Source organism: Microtus pennsylvanicus, chromosome 6 (assembly GCF_037038515.1).
Source record: "Microtus pennsylvanicus isolate mMicPen1 chromosome 6, mMicPen1.hap1, whole genome shotgun sequence".
NCBI lineage: Eukaryota > Metazoa > Chordata > Mammalia > Rodentia > Cricetidae > Microtus > Microtus pennsylvanicus.
Window position 1 is genome coordinate 41330474 of NC_134584.1, and position 13364 is coordinate 41343837.

Genomic DNA, 13364 nt, shown 5'->3' on the forward strand with positions numbered 1-13364 from the left:
CAGACTTTATCACAAAGTTTTGATAAGGTAACAGACAGAATGTACCTCCAAGATGGGAATCTACATGATATACAAGAAAAGTTTAAGGAGGACATGTTATCTTTGAAGGAAAAAATTAAAGCTTTGGAATCACAGGTGCAGAATGGGGACCAAAAAATTGATACCTCAGTGAAATCACTGGAAATATATACAGGTCAGGAGATTCAGGATTTAAGAGAGACAATGATAAAAAGGTTTGAAAAGATTGGAGAAATTATTGCAGCTGGTGAACAGAGTAAGGAGGCACAAGGACAGGATACAATGCCTCCACCAGCTATTAGAACTGGCTTACCCAGGGTTCTAGCGACATACCCTGTACTTAATTCTGACAAAGCGTCAACTTCTAAAGGCTCAAAGGGAGTCAGAGAAGCTAGATGGACACCAATAGCAATGAATGATCTGAAAGAAATTAAGCAAGCTGTTGTTAATTTTGGCTTGCACAATGCATATGTAAAGGAAATGATAAAGACTTGGGCTTCTAATGCTAGAGCTATCCCCCATGATTTCCATCAGTTAGTGTTTGCAGTTTTAGATAATGGACCTTTTTTGATGTTTGGAATTTATTTCAGAGAAGAATCCAAACATATGTAACAGCAAGGAAGAGCAAAAGGTATTGAGGTTTCCCAAGATCAAATTCTTGGTGCAGGAGAATATGCTGATCCACAGGTCCAAGCTCTTTATGACGATGAAGTACTGTGTCTATGTCACCAAGCAGCTTTAAATGCTTGGAATAGGATACAAGATCCAGCAAAAAGGGTTGAATCATATACCAGAATTAGGCAGGGACAGAGAGAACCCTTTATTGACTTTTTGCAAAGATTGATTAAGGCTCTGGACATAGGGATAACAGACCCAGAATCTAGACGAATACTTCTTGAATCTCTAGCTTTTGAGAATGCAAACATAGAATGCAAAAAGATAATTGGGCCTTTAAAGTCTAGATCAGCACCTATGGATGAATGGATTCAGCATACGATGAATGTTGAGACGTTTAGCTATAATGATGAATCTTGGGTAGGAGAAGTGATTTCCAAAGCAATGAGGAGACATCAAACTGCCAGATGTTTTAATTGTGGTAAATTAGGACATTTACAAAGGGATTGCAGGCAAAGAATTTCTAGGAATAATATCTCTTCTGGGAATGACAAAAATAGGAGACCTCGGCCTTCAGGTATATGTAGGAGATGCGGTAAAGGCAGGCATTGGTCCAACGAATGTAGGTCAACAACAGATAGACGGGGCAATCCGATATCATCGGGAAACTCCTTGGGGGGCCTCTCGCAGGCCCCCAAGCCAACAGTGGCCCAGTCATTCCCAGTCACAGTGGAGAACGTGCCTCACCAAGAAAATTAAAAGCTCCAATTTCTGCTGTAAAAAGTAATACTGGTCTAAATGATGAATTACGTGTGGAGGATGAGTCAAAAAACCCAGTAGGACAGAGTAAACGTATATTTTGGCAGACTTCTATTAATGATCAAAGACCAAAGCTAAGAGTCTGTATAAATGGCACTTTTATTGAAGGCTTATTAGACACAGGTGCGGATGTAAGTATCATTGCCCCAGAATCTTGGCATCCGAATTGGCCTCTTCAAGAGGTAGATGTTCAGTTCCTAGGAATTGGAACCCTATCTCGTGTAAAACAAAGCACAAGATGGGTTGAATGCATAGGGCCCGAAGGGCAAATAGGAAGACTAAGGCCATATATAGCCAATATTGCCATAAATTTATGGGGCCGTGACCTGCTACAGCAATGGAATACCCAGATTACATTCCTGTATTTCCAGGAATTCATAATTCTGGGAAGGATATGATGAGGTATTATGGAAAAAGGTCACCAGCCATTCAGGCTGTACAAGAACATACAGCAAATACCAAACCTTTAGAGGTACCAACAGCCCTACCTTTAAAATGGCTAACTGAGAAGCCAATATGGATCAAACAGTGGCCTCTAGCTGAAGATAAACTACAGGCATTGGAACAGCTGGTGCAAGAGCAACTAGATGCTCACCATATTGAAGAATCAACCAGCCCTTGGAATTCTCCTGTGTTTGTTGTAAAAAAAGAAATCTGGTAACTGGAGAATGGTGACAGATCTAAGAGCTGTCAACAAAGTAATTCAACCTATGGGCCCACTACAGTCTGGAATTCCTTTGCCTTCTCTGTTACCAAAAGGATGGCCTCTTATAGTTATTGATTTGAAAGATTGTTTTTTCACTATACCGTTACAAGAAAAGGATAGAGAAAAATTTGCCTTCACAGTGCCTACTTATAATAATTCTCAGCCTAATAAGACATATCAGTGGACTGTCCTCCCACAGGGTATGCTCAATAGTCCTACACTGTGCCAATATTTTGTAAGTAAGCCATTGGAAATAATTCGTAAACAATTCCCCAAGTCCATCATTTATCATTACATGGATGACATCTTGTTATCTGATTCAAATAAAGATACTTTAGAAAGGATGTTTGAAGAAGTAAGGAAAGTCTTGCCTAGGTGGGGATTACAAATTGCCCCTGAAAAGATTCAAAGAGGAAACTCTATTAATTACCTAGGTTACAGAATAGGGTTAGAGAAAATTAAAACGCAAAAGGCACAAATTAGGAGAGACTGGTTAAAGACTCTTAATGACTTCCAAAGATTGTTAGGAGACATTTCCAGTCTACGACCAGCTGTTGGAATAACACCTGATCTAATAGTTCATTTAAACAAAACCTTAGATGGTGATAAAGATTTGAATAGTCCAAGAAAACTGACAGCTGAAGCAGAAAAGGAACTGACAATGATTGAGGAAAAATTACAGGAGGCACATGTGGATAGGGTGAACCCAAATCTTAGCTGCATCCTAGTCATATTGCCTTCCAGAATTTCTCCTACAGGGATTCTAATGCAGAGGGAAGATATTATTTTAGAGTGGATATTTATACCTAATAAACCAAGTAAAAAATTAAAAACTTATGTGGAAAAAGTCTCTGAATTAATTATAAAAGGTAAGCTGAGACTTCGTCAACTAGCAGGTATAGACCCAGCAGAAATTATAGTGCCTTTTACTACAGAAGAAATAAAAAAGTTATGGGAAGACAATGAACCGTGGCAAAGAGCTTGTGCTAATTTTTTGGGAGAAATTAATAGCAACTATCCCAAAAGTGGTAGACTTAACCTCATAAAAAGAACTTCTTGGATTCTTCCTAGAATTGTACGTGATGCTCCAATAACTGGAGCCCGTACTTTCTATACTGATGCAAATAAATCAAGGAAAGCAGGTTACAAGTCAGATGAATTGAGTAAGGTGGAACAAAGCCCTTATAATTCTGTCCAGAAGGCAGAATTATATGCCATTCTTATGGTGCTAAGGGATTTTAAAGAACCTCTTAATATAGTTACAGATTCACAATATGCAGAAAGAGTTATCTTGCATATTGAGACAGCTGAATTTATACCAGATGACACAGAGTTGACTTCATTGTTTATCCAGGTACAAGACATAATCAGGAACAGGCTTTGTCCGATGTACATAACACACATCTGGTCCCATACAGGTCTGCCTGGTCCTCTAGCCCAAGGCAATGCTGAGATTGATCAATTATTGATTGGAAGTGTGTTGCAGGCCTCAGAATTTCATAAGAAGCATCATGTCAATAGTAAAGGCCTAAAGAAAGAATTTTCCATTACTTGGCCACAAGCTAAGGACATTATAAAGAGATGTCCTACTTGTTCTTTCTATAATCAAACACCGTTGCCTGCAGGGAGTAACCCAAAGGGTACTAAGAGAAATGAAATCTGGCAGATGGATGTGTTCCACTTTATGGAATTTGGTAAATTAAAATATGTACACCACACCATAGACACGTATTCAGGTTTTCAATGGGCTACTGCCCTGGGCTCAGAAAAGGCTGATTCAGTAATCACACATTTATTGGAAGTTATGGCCATCATGGGTATACCTGCACAAATAAAGACAGATAATGGTCCAGCATATGTATCTAAGAAAATGAAATGCTTTTTTGATTATTACAATATAAAGCACATTACAGGTATACCAAATAATCCTACAGGTCAGGCAGTTATAGAAAGATCAAATCGTACTATAAAGGATATGCTGAACAAACAGAAAGGGACCGAAAATACCCCCAGAAATAGATTACATAATGCTTTATTAACCTTGAATTTTCTTAACGCTAATGAGAAAGGAACGACAGCAGCAGAGAGACATTGGATAATGGAAAAGTCTGCTGAACTAAATCAACCGATTTATTTCAAAGATGTGCTGACCTCTCAATGGAAGCCAGGAGATGTGCTACGTTGGGGAAGGGGTTTTGCTCTTGTTTCCACAGGAGAAGAAAAATTGTGGATACCATCAAAATTAATAAAGTTTCGATTTGAAGAGGAGAAACCTCTTGGAAAGGAGAAATGACAACTTATCCACAATGATGATATTCATACAGGCGGTAAGAAAAACATATAGAATGGGGGCAGGGTTCTATTCTTATCTCCACAGGAAAACACTCATCTTTGAAAAATTCAAGGGACCCTGGATATTTGGATACTGACAGATGGAAAAATACCTGCCCAATAGGAAATATCAAGAAAACTGAAAGGGTTGTGTAAGTAATATTAAACCATATTTCTAAATTTATAAAGCTGGTTTTGAAGTTGGACTCTGGCTCAGTCCCTCTCCAATTCCAAGCCTGTTAGTAAGAGAAAAACCCAGAGTTTCTGGAGTTTCTGTCTCATGTCAAGAGTCATGATATGGGACAGAAAGAAATATGAGTTTAGAAAACATCTTTGCTTTTCTTCATATCTATCATACTTTTCATTGAACATATCTATCATGCCTTTCAGTGAATATGTATATATATATATATGTCTATATATGTCTATAAGATTAATGTTTAAGTTTTTCACAATGAACAATGAGTTTTTCCTGAAGTGACATTTGAAGTTTCCAGGAAGAAGATGGGGCCCCATAACAACAACTCCACCTGGTTGATATGACGCCATGATACTGATAGCGCTACTACAAGACCTGCTTTGGGTACCAGCTGCACAAGACAGTTTCAACTTGGTTAGCTGAAATGGTGCACATCTTATATAACATTTTGGCCAGACCTGCACAAAATATTCAGAGACTATTGGCAATTTTAAAAGACATTGATCTTGAAATTTAACCATCATTTTACTTTCACAGGATCCCCCAGAAAGAACGTCGCCCCTATGACAGCTGGAAGTAATTCTAGAGGACGACGTCCCCTCTCCCAGTAAAGTTTGCCCTTGGGTTTAGGGACATCATTTAGGGGTTGATTATAATTAGTATACGATTGAGGGTTGGGGGAGGAATTTTATAAGCTCAGGGATCTTTTTGAAAAAAAAAAGAGGGATGATGGGATAATAGATTTGTAATTGTGAGTTACTGTTTTTAGACAAATATATTGATATAGATTCTTGTATATTGATACAAAGTTAAATTATATTGACTATTGTATGCATTCATGTTTCTAACTCTGTTTAAAACATTTTTTATGTATTGACATATATTGTATTGAGATATATATATATATATTGTATATATTTACCATATTGCAGTGTACATTTCTACCTCTGATTAAGATACTTATATAATGTTTGTGTATTGATATATATTTATCCACTGCAATGTATATTTGTACATTGTTTATATTTGGAGGTCATTGTCCTCATTTGTTTCACAGTAGTTTATTTTCTTAGTCTTTAAGTTAGATAGATATTGAGAATTATATAGATTAATAGTCATCTAAGTTTGTCATTTATAATTAGACTAATCAGGTTCTCTAGATATATAGAGATTATATTCAGTATAGATAGATAATCTTCAACTTCTTCAAAGAGCTGTAGAGAATGGCCTTTAATCTAACTCAGAGTTTTGTGGTAGTGAGACACAATTGCTCCTGGCAACACTGCTCTATTCCCGAGAGAATGTTGAGCACCAAAGACACTCCACCTGGAGCCTTTCTTTTTAGCAGAACTGGCCTTTGGGCAAAGAAATGCCCATACCTCAACCACTGACAGAGATACAGAGCATGCATCAATGGATAAAACAGGACTGTCATATCCTGCCAAGACAGGGTAAGATAGTTTTGAAAAGTTGCTTGCCTTTGAAAATGGTATGTCAGTTATGTTAGGCCTTAGCCAAAGTTGGTTGCTTCAACGCTGCTAACGTGATTTTGGGTGATTGCCCAGGTAGCTAGTTGTCTCTGTGATTTGTTGCATGTTTTGGAAGTTGTTTTACTGAACTTCCTAATTACCCAGGTAACATTATTTCCCTTCTCAGATCTTTGATGGCGTTGAAGACTATATAAATATAGTTACTTTCTCTCATGACTTGGCCAAGTTATTTATTATACAAGACCTAAGCTAGTTAGAATAGGATATTTGTACTTATTATATATTATTTCATGATAGGTTTAGAACTCTCTTATTTAAACAAAAGGGGGAGGTGTTGCGGGAGGTCCTCCCGCTTCTCCAACCTATAGCTGCTGAGATACCAGCCCATTGGGGCGTGGTCTCTCTCCCTTTAAAAAAGCGGCCACTTCCCTCTCCTCTCTCTCTTCACTTCCTGCTCCGCCGGCAACTAGACTCCTGGTTGCATTGCGCAGAGGGCTGTTGCCTGGGACAGTGATCTGTAAGTTTTTTCCCCTTTAAATAAATATCACCCTATTAATCATAATCCCAAATTGGTGTGGCATTGTTTGTGACTTACGCCTTCAAGATGCCTCGGGTGAAGCATCCAAACCAGAAGCTGCCAAAGTCCACCTGCCACCTAGGCAGCCCACAGAGGAGTCTATGGCTGCCAATTTATCCCTACTGGCTTCTTCTGCTCTTCTCAAGGAACACCTGCTGCCCAAAGATTCTAAAATCTTGTCGCCTGTCCTGCTGAATTCCTCAGTTTCCATGGAGTCACAATCAACTATGAGTGCCTCTCAGCCAGCAGAGATCTTGACTTCTGGAAGATGCCACTCACCACCATGGGCATCTTCACTAGCTTCTCATTCTGCTGATCCTGTAGCTTTTTCTCCATGACAGATTGCAGCACAGCAGCTACTCGGTGTGACTGGAAAGCACTGGAAACCTCACAGAGAACCCCTCTGCCAGGTTTTCCTTCTCCCATCCTGACCATCTCAGGTCTTGACTACTCAAAAAACGCCAACCTCAACCACCTCAGGCCTTGTCCACTCAAGGAAGACTACCACAACCACCCCAGGCCTTGACCCTTCAAACAGGCCTATCTCAACCAACCCAGGCCTTGACCACTCAAAGAGACCTACGTCAACCAGCCCAGGCTGTGACCACACAATGAGGCAGGCCTCCTTCAACCACCCCAGGCCTTGACCACTCAAGGAGACCTACGTCAACCAGCCCAGGCTGTGACCATGCAATGAGGCAGGCCTCCTTCAACCACCCCAGGCCTTGACCACTCAAGGAGACCTACTTCAACCACCTCAGGCCTTAACCATGCATAGAGATCTATCTACCTCAGGCACCTCAGGCCTGGACTACTCAAGCAGTCCTACCTCAGGCCCTTCCAGGTACCAGGTAGCTGCCAAAACCTGGTGCCACTCTAACTTATCACATGGTGAGTCCTTGCAAGAGGATCTTTCTCTCACCATCCAAGAGATGTGGACAGGCCCCACATACAGGCATATAGAGGCTCTTTCATCAACCCTGATATTCAGCAGATGCTGGAAGTTCAGATTAGGAAGAGGGTTGAAGTAAAAGTTTGGAAGGGGCAAGGAAAAGAAAGATCTGACCATGCCTTGGGCTGTACGGACCATATGCCGCAGTCCTGGAGCAGGAAGCAGGCCACCACCACCTCACACCCCTTCTGGAGAAGAAACTGCCAATCAGAGTTTACAGGTAATTAGCAGTTCTTTTACCGGGCGGTCTTAGCCAACAAATTAAAAGATAAACGTAGCCAGTTTTTCTGGGACCTCCCCTTTCTCCACAATGAGTCCCTTGTGGCTACTGTTAATATGGCAGGGTCCCCACTAGACAGCCCCTCTATCTTGTTCAATGGACTCTCTACTTACATCCCATTAGAAGTTCGGGCTAACATATCTTCACAGCTCTTTCCTCCAAAGCCCTTGCTTCGTCAGTCGGTCGAATTCCAACCTTTAACTGAGAGGTTGTCCTTGTCCCAAACTCCACCAGTGGCTGGAATCCAAACCCAGACCTGTGACCCATCCTCTCTCCCCAAGCTACCACATCATTCAGCCCCAATTAGGGATTATTGGGCTTCCTGCCCCTGCTCTCCAGCTTCAAGATCCTGATTAATTGTCCCACCTGTTGTTCGACGCCTAGAGCACTACCTTTTGAAGAAGCACCTAGAAATTAGGAGCCATTTACCGACCATAGTTAAAAATTCACAGGAAGCATTTAATCAACTGGTGTCCAACAGTAGGTCCTCTCAGGGCCAGGGTTCTGTTGTCTGCCTCCCAAAAGATAATTTCATTAACCCTAAGCAATGGCTCTTAATATTCTTTCTTTATTCTGTATATTTTGTGTTTTGATTATTATATGGCAAGGGGATTTTTTTTTTGATCCAGCCTATTTGGTGTTCTGTATGCTTCTTGAACCTTCATAGGTACATCCTTCTTCAGGTTGGGAAAGTTTTCTTCTATAATTTTATTAAGTATATTTTCTGGATCGTTGAGCTGCACTTCTTCTCCTTCTTCTACTCCAATTATTCTTAGGTTTGGTCTTTTTATTGTGTCCTATATTTCCTGATAGGTCAATCAGACAGAAACCTAACAGAGAAATTAGAGAATTAATGGAGGTAATGAAGCAAATGGACTTAACAGACATCTATAGATTATTCCACCCAAAGAGGAAAGAATATACCTTCTCTGCAGCTCATGGAACCTTCTCAAAAATTGACCACATACTCGGTAACAAAGCTAACTTACACAGTTACAAAAAAATATTACTAACCACCTGTGTCTTATCAGATCACCATGGATTAAAGTTAGAATTCAACAACAATGCTACCCCCAGAAAGCCTACAAACTCATGGAAACTGAACAGTCAACTACTGAACCATACCTGGATTAAGGAAGAAATAAAGAAAGAAATTAAAGTCTTCCTTGAATTCAATGAAAATAAAGAAACAACATACTCGAACTTATGGGACACTATGAAAGCAGTCCTAAGAGGAAAGTTCATAGCACTAAGTGCCCACTTAAAGAAAACAGAGAAAGCACATATTGGAGACTTAACAGCCCACCTGAAAGCTCTAGAAAAAAAAAAGAAGCAGACTCACCTAGGAGGAGTAGAAGACTGGAAATAATCAAACTGAGGGCTGAAATCAACAAAATAGAAACACAGAAAGCAATGGGAGAAGCTGGAAGAACATTTTAAAAAGAGGTCCACACAGCAGCAAGGCCAACTGTCCTTCTGTAAGCTCAAGCTATCTCTAGACCTGGGTCAGACAGAAGTTACTTATGGGACTTTATGTCCGTCATCACAGACAGACAAAAGCAGCCAACTTCAATAGAGTGTCTCATTAAAGGGTCTAGAGATGGGGCTCTGGAGGGCCTCATGCAAGGGAAGAGCCCTGAAAGATCTCTTCAGGAGCCTGGAGGTTCCCTAGGCAAAGGTCTCGAGGCCGTCTCTGGACAGAGATGGCAACTTGCTGCATGAGACTCCCAAGAAGTGATGGGCAAAGTGGATCCCTGGTGGGACCGGGAAAGAAACAACTAGAAGGCACCCTAAGAAACCACTCAAATAGTAAGTGGAGGCAAACCAATGACAGTAAGGTGCCCGTGGGCATTTGTCATGGAATATGTGTAGATCATGCCTTGATCCTTCCTGAAATCTCAAAGCCAAATACAGAAACTTGGGGGGAAAAAAAACATTTGTCAATGATTCAACCACCAGCAAGAAAACTTATAATGGGCCTTCCTCCCTAGATCCGGGCACTCAGAAGGTGCTAGAAGCACATATTATTAGAAACCTGGTGAGGCACAGATGGAGCTTGTCCCCTCAGACCTCAAGACCATACATGTTTTAAACATGAAGGCGGCTACGGCTTTGCCCCTTTCCACAGTCCTCCAATGCCTTTCTGTCCTGGGACTCTAGAAATGACTCCATAGTCTAAATGGCCAGTGCTCTGGGAGAACCTTTTAAAAAAGCCTCAGAAAAAGGAAATGACAAAAAACAAAAAAACAACAAAAAACCTTCCACTGTGGAATCCCCACAGACTTGTGCTTCTGCCCTCCAGCTAGAATTCCTGAGGCTCCACATAGTGACAACTCTCGTCCCTCTGAGGCCCCTACAGCTGTCCAGGAGGACAGTATGACTTGTATATCCACCCCACAGAGTCTTGTGAGCCGAGCCTAGCACAGTGTTCTTGGAGTTTGGAGAGACAATTCAGAGCCAAATCCGGGCCTAGTCAAGGGTGTCAGTGAGTCACAGGAGAGTGAGGGCTTGGCTGTAGGAGATTTGTACAAAGGGCTGTCAGTTCGGGAGATCAGTGTGGCATCCCAGTCACCAAGCAGCAGGGATAGCAGGAAGCTGGAGGATACAGAAGAGGAGTCTCGTGAGTGCGAGCTCCCCGTGGAATCTGGGGAGATGAGTAAGTCTCAAAACAGCCAATGGCTGGGGACTATTTCCCAGGATCCAGAAGACTCGGCCCTGAGCACATCTCACTGCCCGGCCGCTGGCGTCATCCTGCAGGACTGTGCCATGGAAAGTTCTTTCAAGACTGTGCCCCCGAGGTTCTGTTTGCTGCAGTTATCCTGCCTTAAAGGCCCTCCCGGTCCAGCTTCAAGAATATGCCTATTACAACCAAGTCAGGCTCTCAGGACAGGAATCCTTTCCTGTCTAGAGAAGGGAAACATCCCCAAGATATCAAAACCCCAGGAAGCACGATATTGCCATATCTTTGATCAAAATAATAACATAGAGACTAGAAGTCTCAGGCAGGACAAACGTCTTACAGGGATAATTCCTGACCAAGTGGACAAGTCAAATGACTCTCAAAAGAACTTTGGGCACAGGACGAAACGCCTAATATTTTCAATTTTGATCCCCAAAGTCAAAGTACAGGAGAACTCCCCCGAAAAACTCAAGGGCTTATCAGCCACGACACAAAGCCAAGGGTCAGTGGTGAGCAGACACTTCATGCCCTCCCAGGCTGCTCAAGAACAGGACCTCATGAGCTCTGCTGGATGGATTCCAGAGGAGAAATTGGGGGTTCACCATAGATGTGCCCAAGATCCAGAGAGCTGTCGCCAGAGGATTCTGACAGCAGCAAAAAAACCTAAAACACACACTGTGTTCACCACGCCAATCCTAAGATACATAGCCAACCTGCCACGGATGAACAGATTTGCTATGGTCATCCTATGTGCAGAGAGAACCTGTGTTCCAAGCCAGCCACTCTCTGCACAGGGTACAGGCACCACATGTCCCGGGCATCCCTGACCACTGTCAGAGGCACTGCCTCTGCAGATGTGTGCTATCTGGGAAAACAAATGCTTCCCCCAATTTAAAGTAATCAAACGTTTAGGCATAAAAAAAAAAATCTCAAAGAGGACCTGGCTGCCAAGTTCTCCCAGCATCTAAGTCCCTACCTATTGCAAGGTATTGCTAACAGGCCCTGCCCTCTACCCTAAACTTGCCAGCCCAGCGCTGGACTCCCTTCCTCCAGAGGCTCTTCCCTATATAAATGCAGTCATTTTGGTTACCCACTCTTTTTGTACCTTAAACCTCCTGGCTGCTGCACCTGGTTCTCCCTTCCGTTCCCTGTTTCTGCACAGGTCCCAGCTCCCTCTGGAATCTCGCAGATGTCCCTGCCTCTATCTACTCTCTCTCTTTTATCTATAACCCTTTTCCTCCACTGTACTTAGGAGCAATCCCTTTCTTTTCCCTTTCTTTCTTCTTTTTTTTTTTATTATTCATTAATGGAATTCTGCTCCTCGCTTTCTCTGTTGGCAGAAAAAGTTGGTCACACTGCCTTAATGGCTGTTGTGAAGATATGTCCTGAAGAGGAATCTGGATACAGACACTGGTGCTTGCTACCTAGTTCCTATTTTCTACCCAGGGATTTATCCTTAGACATCCGCACCTCTGCATCATTTTCTTTGTTGGGTGGATACCTCAATTCTTCTTTAATGTAGTTTCTGTATCTCTCGATGAATAACCACTGGTTTCTGCTCTACTCCTTTGAAGTCATCTGTGGTTCTCACGAGCAGCAGTTCAATACAGCCCCTCATCTTGGCATCTGTAATAGACTCACGATGTTATCTAAGCGCTTGATGCCTATGGAGGGAAAGCTCTCTGCTTCGGGTCAAAAGGATGGAGCCCACCTCTTGGTGGAGATATGCCATCGTCTCCTCCACAGTTGATCTCCTTAGGATAGCTGATTGCCTGGTTAAGGGTTATTCTTCAGGAGGTCAGAATCATCAGGTTAGACAGGTGAAAGGAATAATGACCGTGTTAATGAGATAGCTTCTTTCCCAGAAGCCCTGCGCTAATGCCATCACTCGTGAAACCACAGTTACGCGGTTAAGCCCACTCCCTTTTCTGAATTACTCAGATACGCATTACTTTCTAGTGCTGGCCAAAGTCTATGTACACTTTCCCTGGTCCTCTGAGTTTTTGTGCTCTTTTCCTGAAGCCATCTTCCCAGCCATGTGGCTGACCTCATACTGGCTTACCTCAAACGGCAAGGATTTTTCATCTCTTCTCCCTCTTCTGGGCAGCTGTCGAGATTCGCAGCTTGTGTGTGCCCCCAGGCCTTTTCTTTTAAATCCTAATAAAAATGATCCTCCAGCTTCCTTCTGAGTTCATTTTAAAAACTTTAACGAACGAGACTGAGAAATTTGAGAGGAAATACAGAAGGCCCTCCCCAAAGTTCCTAGTAACAGCAGACTATTTCCAGGTTCATGTTCCACTGCCAACACCTGCCCCCCACCCCAGATCCACAGGTTGTTACGCCCTAGTTAGTTATCCCCAAAAGAAACTCCACCAAACCAGATTCCAGTGTAGAACACAAGAGGGTTTTTAATATTCAAACTTGAGTTTAAACTACACCACCACCACACCAATGCAGTGGGTGGGGGAAGTGCAGCCCCGAGCCTGGGGAAGGGGCAAACACCACGATCAGGGGAGCTTATGTCCTGTTCTCTTGGAATTGGGTAAGGAGTGATTAGAGTAAGGTGGTTTCTGAAACTACTGGTCAGTTTTTGAGTGCGCAAATCCTAACAAAGAGCCATTAATAACTGACAAGGTATCTTCAAGGACAGGATGCCTCTTAGGAACATCTGGACCTCATCAAATTTTATGACCCTTC

At 42.2% G+C, this 13364-nt stretch overlaps 1 pseudogene; it reads right to left on the bottom strand.

Moving 5' to 3' along the window:
• Positions 1-7181, bottom strand: part of LOC142853038 (non-histone chromosomal protein HMG-17 pseudogene) — a 29133-nt pseudogene extending 21952 nt beyond the window's left edge.
• Between the last annotated feature and the right edge of the window lie 6183 nt (positions 7182-13364).